Source organism: Cygnus olor, chromosome 7 (genome assembly GCF_009769625.2).
Source record: "Cygnus olor isolate bCygOlo1 chromosome 7, bCygOlo1.pri.v2, whole genome shotgun sequence".
Classification (NCBI taxonomy): domain Eukaryota; kingdom Metazoa; phylum Chordata; class Aves; order Anseriformes; family Anatidae; genus Cygnus; species Cygnus olor.
This window is the reverse complement of record NC_049175.1, coordinates 27,755,914-27,767,011: the sequence shown is the minus strand read 5'-3', so window position 1 is coordinate 27,767,011 and position 11,098 is coordinate 27,755,914. Positions and strand designations below refer to the sequence as shown.

The following is an 11,098-nucleotide window of genomic DNA, read 5'->3' as shown; positions in this document are numbered from 1 at the left end:
ATGCAGGCTATGACAGATGGAGGAAGCATGGGGAATACTAATGAAACGGAAAAGGAAGAGACCAGTGCCTTCACTGCAGGGAAAGCTTGACCTCTCAGTTTTGTCCTTCACCCCAGGTAGATCCCAAAGCTGCTCTTTTGCTTTTTCAGCCATGATCTCAAACAGCGCCTCCCACAAACTGGTTGTGTGCTGTCTCCTGTCCAGCTCAGCACTTCTTGCGCACACAGATTTCCTTGGGCAAAACTGTTTTTGGTCTCCCTGTCCCCCAAAACAGTACTCCTATTTCCGTATCAGACTGGGCATATTCATTGCCATTGGCTCCAACTACCACACCTGTATGCCCACAGTGAATAGCACCTGCTGATTAAACACAGGTGCAAAGTACCCTTTTAGCTCTGAGGCTACAAAAAAAATGCAATTACAAAACAAGAGCCTTCTTTTCACTTTACCCTTTTTTTTTTTTCCTTACTCTGTAGATTAATCCAGGCTGTTTGCTTTGGTTTCTTCTCAGAAGTGTAACTCAGCTTGAGTTTTGGATGAACATCCAGACTGCACTCACCAGATTAAGATTTGTCTCTGCTGATCTGCTCCTAGAGGGGGTAAATAAGCCCTTTAGTAGCCCCATGGTAGCTTAGCTAAACTACTTACTGTGCTGACTAAATTCATTTACAGTTAGTTTGATAGCTCTCCACTACATTGTGCAATATAGATATAATTCAAGACAATGGAGCATCATTAGCCTTTAATGATTGCACTTGAATCAGATCGTAGGTGGTGGGTTCACGGGCTGAGATCCAAGAGAACCAATTTGTTCCAGGCATCTCTGCAGAGAAGCGGAGCAGGCAGCTGAATATGGGGAAAGGGACGTAATTCTGGGAGGGTTCTCAGAGGGCCTTCAGGCAGAAAGAAGGAAGAAGTTTGGTAGTGGAGAAGAGAAACGGCAGAGGGATGAACAAAGAGAAGAAAGCTACTGTCAGGAACATTTCCATGGCCCAGAAAGTCAGGCATCCTTCTAGTGTCAAGCCCCTGTCCCTTTCAGCACACTCTTAAGACACACCTGAGAGAAGAAGCCGTAGATGTGCACCAAGAAACACATTTCCCTGCAGGGTCCTGCTTGGGTACGCCAAGCTCTGACTCCTCCACAGGGGCTAAGCCCTGCGAGAAGTCTGGGGCAGCCCAGAGGATGGAGCAGAGCATCTGCCCTACAGGGAAGACTTTTCCCTGCACACCAGACCAGCAGTCATGCTGCAGGTGTATTTAAAACACTGTGCAATGACAAATAATTGCTTAAAGAAAAGAATAACAAACCAGCTCTGGGAGATATAAATCTAAGGAAAAACAAATAACCCATTGGTGCCCAACCTGACACACACACAGTCCCCTGCTATCAATGCACATAAAAAGAATTCCTTTATTTGTCCACTGTTTTGCCCTCCCCAGCACTTGGAGCTGTGCATTTCATGCACTTTCCAAGCAGCCTGCAGCCCAGCTCCACATGGTGCTGGGAAGGAAATGTTCAGTCCTGCATCCATTTGCAGTGATAAAATACTCTTTCTAGACAGAGGAGGCAAAAGGCATGAGGTTCATTTTGCAAGTACCTACACTTGTCAAAAGGAAATCTAGGACAGAATGGTTCAGGAGATGAGATAAAACTGGATATGAGAATTAGTCCCCACTAATGAGCTAAAAGGAGGTTTCCTACTCACCTATGGAAATAAAACCAGGAGCGAAATCAACTCATGAATTCGGCTTAAAACAAAACACTTTTTTTTTTCCTGCTGTAGTAAATTTTCTGCCATGTTAGTGAGTTAAATCAGCATAAAAAGGGCCCTACAGGCGGCAGAAGTTGCATAGATAACTGGTAGGTTCTTAACAGTTGGATTGGAGAGGATGGAGGATTAGCAAGCAGTAGTCAACAAGAAGATGATCTTACCTCATCTTATGGCACCCTCAGCCTGTAAATCTGTTGAGACCAGGACAATACTTCAGCACTTCTGTTCACGTCTTGATCTGAACCTACAGATACAGAAAACAGAATTTATAACACACCCAGAATAAAATATCATCTATGATCTATAAAGTACAGTCTCTACATATAGGAGTATAATATAATCAATACAATATATTGGTTATATATATGTGTGCGTGAAAAGTGGTGATCAAAGGTATCTACAGGAGCTCCTGGTTTCTAAGGGACTCTTGCTGTGGACTGCACGTGGCTTCTCCCGTGAGCAGCCTGTGTAACACCAACCTCTGGTGGGTTGCCTCTAGATGAAGCGCAAACTACCACCATTTTCTGCTGCCTTGGTTAGAGCCAAGTCCACTGGACATGGAACCCCTCCAGCCTTCAAAGCACTCCACGAGGACTCCTGGTCTGTGCAGGAGGTGGGCTGGCAGAGCCCTCTGGAAGCACTCTCCCATACACCTCAAAGTTGCATGGGGAAGAAAGGGCTGGCTCTTCTACACCTGCTCTGCATGCTCATGGCAGTGCTGGGCTGGCCCGTGGTGAATGACACAGCCACATGGCTGGTCACATCTGAAACCCAGCCAGCAGCTTCTGCAGTGCCATTAGCCCCGCTAATTAAGGAGTGAGTCACAGCCTTGGCTGTGGCTTTCCCCTCTTCCAGAGAACCTTAGCATGGACATTTCACACTTGCCGACGGCATGCTTTGAGATTTTCTCCCTTTCTCACTTTTTTTTCTTTTAACTAAACAGCGAACCATATGGTGTATCGTTGTCTGATTAGCTAACAGCTTCCTGATGCCTGTGGGAATTACTGTATCCAAAGCTTTTAGAGCAGGTATGTGCACCGCCTTTACCTGCCACTCTCTGAATTGATCAATTCCTGCCTTCGGGATTTTATTTCTGCCAGATTACAAGGATCACTTTACATTAAATCCACTCTATCTCCTGGGTACACATTAGCAAGAGAAGCATGGGCTGTGCTGTGTTCTCTATAACTTTTATTATATATTAAAGGAAGATTGATAATAATGACTCTGCTCAAAATGCTGTGGTGCAGCAAGATGACTTTCAGTTCCCTTCAGATAACATACTTAGGGCTACTCCTGTTGTCTCCTGCATTTGCTTGTTTTCTTGTATTTTTTTCCCTTCAGTAATATTTCTTTCCCAAGAACTCTGCTGGGTACCGGCCCTGAGCCTGCAGGCTCACGTCTGCAGACCAGCTCTCCCCCACTGGCCACTCAGAAAGCAGCCCCTCGGAAGGGCACTGCCGATGGGTGCAGTTCCTAGAAAGAGGGTTAGCTGCTTCCTCTGGGCCAGGACCGGGTCCCAACCCTGCCAGCAGAGCCAGGCTTGGGCAGAGATACACGGGCTATTCCACACAGGCAGGGACATTCAAAACAAGCCCTCTGCCAGGTAAAAATGGTAAAGAACAAGGAACGAAAAATCGTCTCTCGAATATAGTAGAGAGAAGAGTATTTGTGCATAATCTTATACTGTACTGAAATAATACAATATATAGTCTTATACTGCATGATATTTAGGATATTTCAATGGGCTTTCAGTGTCCAGAAATAAAACTTCAGCAGAAGTAGAACGATTTTCCAGTATTTTTCAACGAGTCACGCTCTCACCCTTACAATATCCCTCACACCTACTGTCCTAAGACTCAGTCAAAAAGGATGGTGACTTTACTCCAAGCCTGCTTCTCAATACATTCTAATACTGAAATTTGTAAGCTTCTGTTCAACTTTAAAACACTAATAAAAATTCAAAAGCCTCATAAGCACGGCCATTATTGCTTGGCTGCTTGCCATTTTAGACAGAAAGTTGTTCAGGAGAGAAGACTTAAGCATTGCAATCATGCTAGTAGGAGATATTTGTCCAAGTCAGGATTGTCCAAGGAGATATTTGTCCACCTCCCTAAGTCAGGAATAAATCTAATCTTTAGGAAGAAGAGCTTGACAGTCCTAGCAGCCACTGGCTGGGAGCTCCCAAGGACTTATTGCTGACCTAATTCTTCTCCTGTTTGTATCAGTGGTATTTCTAAAATACCATGCTCTTCACAGATTGGGAAATGGAAAATTCCTGGCTTGGATTCATTTCAGAAGTTGTTCAAATATCCAGTGTCAGCAAACATCCAAATTCTGATGAAAAGCAAAAAAAAAAAAAAAAAAAAAAGCCTCCTAACTGATGTAAAAAAATATGATATATATATATATATATAAATAAAAATATATATTTATTTTTAAATGGAAAAGTCCTGGAGATATAGTAGCTTCCAAGCCAGTTACTGCCAATAAAGTGAATGTTGTTGACTGCAGAGTATCCAGGATATGTTATTTTATTTGTTGATATTAAAGAAAAAAAAATCCAACAAATTGGGAGCATGGTGCAGAGAGAAACTTCCTGGGTCATAAAGTCCAGACTTCTAGTATCCCAGGCACCACATAATTGACTCCTTTTCATCTGAGTTATCTCCGGTCTTCTAGATGGATGCCAAAAAAATATAAAACAGGAGAAGCAATGAGAAAATAAAAAATTACATTTTTTTTTCTGTATCATAAACAAAACCACATTAGCAGTAGGAGCAGCTGTAAACATAGCAATCTGTAAGGCTCCAGCAGATAAGGCAAAGACTAAAGTGTCATGAAGGATCTGATTAATTTTTAAATAAACATGTTGTAGTCTTATTACACCTATATTACAGGAGCAGCTGAAGGTCCCTGGGAGAGAGGCACTGAAGGAGAGGGCTGCAGGCTGGGGACTGTTTGGTGCCTCATTCCTGCTGTGCTTGAGGTTTTCTCCCACTCCTGCCTGATGGGATGCAAACATCCCTCACTCACAGAGGAGTGATCTTGGGTTCAGCCCATAGTGACAAAAATCCAAGAGTAAGGAAGCCAGAGTGACAGTAACACAAATGGGAACACAGCTGTGTCCTATAGGGTTAAACCATATCTCTGGCAGAAGAGGTACAAGGCTGATAATTTATTGGTTCTATAAAGTGGTTTAACATCTTTTTTAACGACTATCAGCACCCACTGTCTCCTTCTTGGCATCAGTGCCAAATACTAGGGCCATGTTTCCTTTCAGTCTTTTTGTGACGATCAGCATTTAACTGGTCTGTGTGAACTGAGATCTGGAGGGTCAACTCTACCTGGGCAGAGATGGGACTTAAAGTCTGGTCTCTCTTGATGACGAGCTGTTGAGTGCAAATGGAGGCACCATTTGTATTGTTGTTTGTAAAGAAAAGTCTTGTATCCAAAAGCTAATAAAGAAGTTTCCAAACTAGAGAAGGTAGGTGGTGGGTCTTACAATAGACTCTTCCGTCCGTTTTCCAATAGCTTGGGAGATTGCCAGAGGAGTATCCCAAGACTGGTTGCTCTGACTCTCCATATATATTGAATGAACCCTAAATAGGTGATGAGGTGTTTATAAATAAAGTTCTGAAATATGGAGCTTAAATATCATGGGCGGGTGTTCACCACTAACAGCCAAATCATATCGTCATTCAAGAACCCCAAGAAAAATCTCTCAAAAAATGACCTCTGGATTTTTCTGTGAACCCGCTGCTCAATAGGAATGAAAAACTGATCCAGCAAAGCACAGAAGCGAACAGCTAGTCACAAGGAGGTGATCAGTCCCACCCAACCTCAACCAACAGCTGCAGTCACCAGTGTCTTGAATAATGGCCTTAATTTCCTAAAGAGACCTGCTAATGATAGTACCAGCCTGTGCACCTGATAAAAGGGATTTGTGCTGGATTTTTGTTTGACATGTTTAGAAGCAAAGGGTGAAAAGGCTGGTATTAATAACCTTGATCTCTTCACCAGGAGAAGGAGAAGTTCATATAAAGCTTTCTGCCTTACAAAGCCTTTCCAAACCTGTTCTCTGGACAAAAGAAAAAACTGTTTTTAAATATACATTTATTCTTAAACAGGCATTTGCCTGAAAGAGACCGAGCTTTGGAAACCATTTTTTAATTACAGCCTAAGACATAAAGCATTGCTTTGGGCTTTATGAAAACTAGAGTCCAGTCCCTCTGAAAAAAAAAAAAATATATATATATATATATATATATATATATATATATATATATGGACTATTTTGGCAAGTAGAGTCATCATTGCTTTTTCTAATCCAAATATTCTGAAGCTGGCACATAAACAGATTACGGCAGAAAAATAGGGAAGGTCCCTGATCTCTCTCTTCTTTAACCTGAGCTTAGTTGCATCCTCCACACTGTCTGTGCACTGCTTGGGGCTTTTGATGAGAGTTCATTTCCACAAGTTGTTCCTGTTCAGCTGGTGGGTCCATGTAAGAGCTGGCAGTGTCTCCTCTCCAGCCCACAGGGAAGATGAGAATCAGCCCTGTGTCTTTTACAGGAAGGGAAGGGAAAGGAAAGGAGAAGCAGTAGCAAACTGTATGAGGCAGAGGGAATTGATTGCAACCAGCCAGATATAATTACATTGTGGTGGACATTTAATATTTCATCTTGATCTTTGCTGTATCAGGAGAGTAAAGAAAATCACAATATGAGGGAGAGAGAGGCTGCAACTGCTCTTCATTTGAATTGTAAATTCCCACAAGCAAAACCATGAGTTACTTTCAGACAATCTGCACTGAATATATCTGACCCAGATTGCAGGGAGAACCAGAGAGCTACTCCACCTGCTTGGAGACAACAGTGGCACTAAGCCATCATGGTAGGTCCCCAGCACAGCAGGTATTTAATCCAATCACACTAATGAATTTCTCTCCTCCCTTCACTCCTGGGTAGCTACAGACATGCTGGCACAGGGCTCTTTGGTTAACCACTGCAAGAAGGAAAGAGCTTTACATCCCACAATCCTAAATGGCTCTGTCCTCAAAGCCAGACCTTTAAAAAAACACAGCATACATTTTGGTAATGACTGCTGTAATTAATGTACACACACACACACACACACACACGTGAAGAGACAGTTAACGTTGAAAACAAACTTTACAGTGTTGAAAGGAAAAGGTGGTCAAGAGGCTCTGGACCAAGGTCAAACAGAAAGACAAGAGGCAGACTAGAAAAAAAAGGATGCCTGCCATATATACATATACACACACAAAGAACGCCCATCCCATGCAAATTCTCCAAGAAAACATACCAAATCCCAGTAAATCCACTCAGACCCTACTGTTTGCTACTCCTGGTGCCTGCTGCCCCCCCAAAATGGGCTACACATTTGTTGTGGTGGGAGAAAGCCCAGCAGCATCAGCTACCAGGCACCTCAAGAGGGGAAGGGAGGACGAGGCATTGCTGAGCATCCCTGCAACCAAAACATCTCCTTATGACTCTGACTGGCCAGACGTGTCTCTGGCGGTTCTGACACCCACCACTGAAATGCAGCTCCCTGAGGTGGATCAGAGCCAGCTCAATCCAGACCTCATAGCAGGGAGAGAAAAGTTGCCCCAACAGCTCCGTGTGTTTGTCCTCCCGCAGCCTCAAGCTGCCAAACACATCTCGGTTTGCCATGATCACTTCCACACTCACTCAGATGACTATGATCCAGCTCTACATATTAATTATCATAAAAGAGGAGGAAGATCCGCTCATTGCTCCAGATGATTAATCAGCTAGTCAGGCATAACACCACCCATGCTATTGTAATTGCAGTCAAATAATAACGCTACAACACACGCTGCAATCATAACCATCATCAAACACCGGAGGAGTCTGGTAATACAAGCAACTTTGTCTCTTCACAGTCCACACAAGATGATCTACAATCTGGAACAAGTTGTTAAAGACAGCTCATGAGGTGCAGCCTGCTCACCCGAGGTGAGGGAGGGAAGCAGACCCTTACCTCTGTTCAGAGGACAGATGGGGAGAGGAGGGATGAACTCGTCTGTGTTCAGCGCATCCACGACCTGCTCTTGTGAGCACCCACTGCAAGGGGCTGCAGCAACAATCTGGAGAGAGAAGACAGATTTCTTGGCTGATGGCTCTTTTAAAACACACCTCACTACTACTTTTGTCATCTGCTCTGGTTTCAGAGCAGTAAAGGCAGAGAATTTGCTTAACAGAATTGACCTTCTTTGCAGCTCCTCCTGGCCAGCTGAACCTGTACCCCAAAGCTTAGATAACCCTTTCCAGTTGCCTGGTCAGTAATTCTCCATGCACTGGCCCTGGTTTCTCACTGAACTTGTCACTTAACTTACCTCAATGTAAGGTCTCTGCTAAACTTGCTGTTAGCCTTGCCCAGAACTCAGACCAAGCAATGAAGATGAAGCCTGTACTCCCTGGTCCTACTCCCCAGCAGCCACAATGCGCTTTTCTCCTCGTTCTCCATTTCATACAGGAGCAATTTTCTCCACCAACTTTCTAAACTAGCAACTTCTGACAAGGGTTTGGAGGACTGGATCCTGAAGCTGGGCTACAGCAAGGAGCAGTTTTCACTAGCTACAAATTCACCATTAACCAAACAGATATTTACTGTGGAAGGCAGGTGAGAATGCTCCCAAGCTGGGGGCTGATAGTGCTGTCCCCAAGGCCTTACACATAGGTAGGCAAAGGTACTGTCTGCCCAACAGCCCTCTCAGCCCACAAAGCTGCTTTAAAACACCTTGTGCACTTGCAGAAAGATCTTAAAGCCGCTCTAAGTTTGAGCCAAGCCTTTGAGACCGACCTCACCACTCGAGACTGGCTATACAAAGACTACATAGCTATTAGCCTCGTAGCACTGAATCCCACCTCCTAGCATGAAGCTGAAAATGAAGTAGCCAGAGCCCAGAAGAAAGGATATAACATAGAAGCAGCATGAGAACTTACAGTCATTATATCAGCTGTAAAAAAAGTGTTTTGCTGGGGGGTTGTTTTTTTTCCCCAGTGCACATTTTGCCCAGTGCTGGTGGCGTTCACTTGTTGAGCAGCTCTTTGGAAGCCTGCGGGAAGCTGATCGGTCTTCTCAGTGGGGCAGTTTTAGTTCAGAAGGGATAATTTAAGACAGAGGCTATCAACCTGTTGTCCATCTTAGGAAAAGTGGCTGAGCCCGCTCGGGGGCTGCCTTCCAGTGGAATGAGCAGCTGCTTGACACAGGGATCTTTTCTCAGCTAAGTAATGAGCTGTATTGATTTCCCTCAAAAAGAAAATTGGACTTTTACAAACAATGCAACAAGCTGCTTGAGTCAGGATGTTGCTGAAGTGATCTTGTGACCACCGCAGGCTCTTTGCTTGTCATGAAAGAGAAGAAAAAAAGTCAACCATTTATTCTGCAAGGGCAGGCTTCACCAGTAAAAAAAAACAACTCTCCCTTCTGATATATTGGGCAAGTACCAGAGCAACATGCCCTGCAGGGATGGTGAACATTCATCCATTTGGAAAACAGCTCCAGGAACAACCCCTGTACTTGTTCTTGTATGCCAAGGCCTTAAGTCTGCAGCAGGAGCCCACACCTCTATCCACGGGGATGATATGAACGCTATCACCGCCGGTCAGATGCCTCTCTGTTGAGGAGCTTTGAGATACATCCTCCAGGCCACCTGGTAGCTCATTCCTGTCAGCCTGGGCAAAACAACTCCAAGGGCAGAGCCCCTGGAAATGTTTTTCTCAGTCCCACATGTTTCAGAGCAGCTGAGGAAGGACGCAGGTCCTTCACAGCCCCCACCCTGCTCTGCAAGCAAGGGGAGCCTGCAGGAGCCAGGATTAGCACCCTGATGGGCAAGGATGGGTCAACAGCAACAGAAAGTTTCCACCCTCTAGAAAAAAGGGATCACGGCAGAACATCTGAAAGAAGAAACCTAACCATGGTGTGACTGACTGCTGCTCTCATGTGCTCAGGCTGTCCCCAGAAACCCAGCCACAGCAGGGTTTGTGCTGTGCCCCGGCCCCCCGGGGCTGCCACCTCCCCACAGCAGCAGCATCAGTGCCACAGCCAAATCTCAGCTACATGCTCGAAATCCCCCTGGGAGCCCCACCAGCACCATGGCATGCAGGATGCTGGTGGGAGTGCTCCCTTGATGTACCACTCCCAAGGCTTTGCCGTGCCCCAAAAGGCAGCGGGACACCCACGCTACCTCCAGCAGCACGGCAAAGCAAGAGCATCGAGACCTTGCACTCAGCTGGGACAGGGCCAGACTGTCAAGTGCCACAGCACCCAATTGCTCTCGGCAGATCAAAAGATCCCTGTCTGTATTCTAAACGAGATCTCTGGACTCTGCAATTAAGCACTTTGGGGCACTAATTTCTCTGATCAGGCATGGGCACCCATAGAAACATACCAGGCTAAAACCCTAGCCAGCATTTGCAAAATTAGGAAGCTGAAGGGAATAGCAGTAAGCTCAGCAGGGACAAGAAGTGTTAATTTTGTGTTGGTAAATGGGAATTACAAGAAATGGAAAATAAATAAAAATGCAAATTCAAAGTAATAAAAAAGCACAATTAAAAGAAACAGCCAGCACACTTTCCTGTATCAGAAAGAAATGCAATTATCATCACAGAATAGGCTTTTCTAATATTTTTCATATCAGTAATTTTTGTGTTTTATTTAGTGCATTATAAAATTTGGAGAAATATTACAATCTCTCCAGTCAGCCAATGTTTCATTATTTAAAGGTATGAGGGGAAGAGAGATTTATAAAAACTTCAGCCTACAAAACAAGATTATGATTTCCTTTCTAACTGGAAAGATAGTGCCAATAAGTGCTGAACTCACCAGCCTCAGGAACCGTCAGCAAGATGCTCTTGCTAAACATGGAGACACAGCACAAGCAGCTAAATCCAACCTGGGTTTAAAGGAAATAGATTTGGTGATAAGTGTAAGGATGAGGGGCACCTGGGCACTCGAGGTTGCCCAGCTGACCCCAGTACTTCAGCCTGTAACGAAGCAGCACTGACTGAGAGCAGATGCATCCTGCCCTCTTTAACTTGGGGCTGGGATGCATAAGTCAGCAGTGGCTGTGCAAAGGCCAGCACTGTTGTGATGTGCTCAGCTCCAGCAGTCTGCACGACCCAGCTCAGACACTGTGTGTTTTGCCCAGGAACCAGCAGTGATTTGCTGTGGTCATCCCCTTAATGGCTGAGCAGCACTTGGAAAGGAAAGGGAAGGGCTGAGAGGTGATCACCAGCTCAGGGTAAGGCATAACAATCCCAGTTTCCAAAGCCCCT

General features: G+C 44.8%; 1 long non-coding RNA gene across 2 annotated transcripts; it reads right to left on the bottom strand.

Annotated features, from left to right (window-relative positions):
• Positions 1 to 455: 455 nt before the first annotated feature.
• Positions 456 to 10,845, bottom strand: LOC121073219. Of its 2 annotated transcripts, XR_005821571.1 has the most exons (4): positions 10,647 to 10,845; positions 7,800 to 7,905; positions 1,934 to 2,016; positions 456 to 590 (listed from the first exon to the last, which is right to left on the bottom strand). It is a non-coding gene; the product is annotated as an uncharacterized LOC121073219 (long non-coding RNA). The 2 variants fall into 2 exon arrangements; XR_005821570.1 differs by lacking the exons at positions 456 to 590; positions 1,934 to 2,016 and adding an exon at positions 3,549 to 4,450 and having other exon boundaries at positions 10,647 to 10,757.
• Between the last annotated feature and the right edge of the window lie 253 nt (positions 10,846 to 11,098).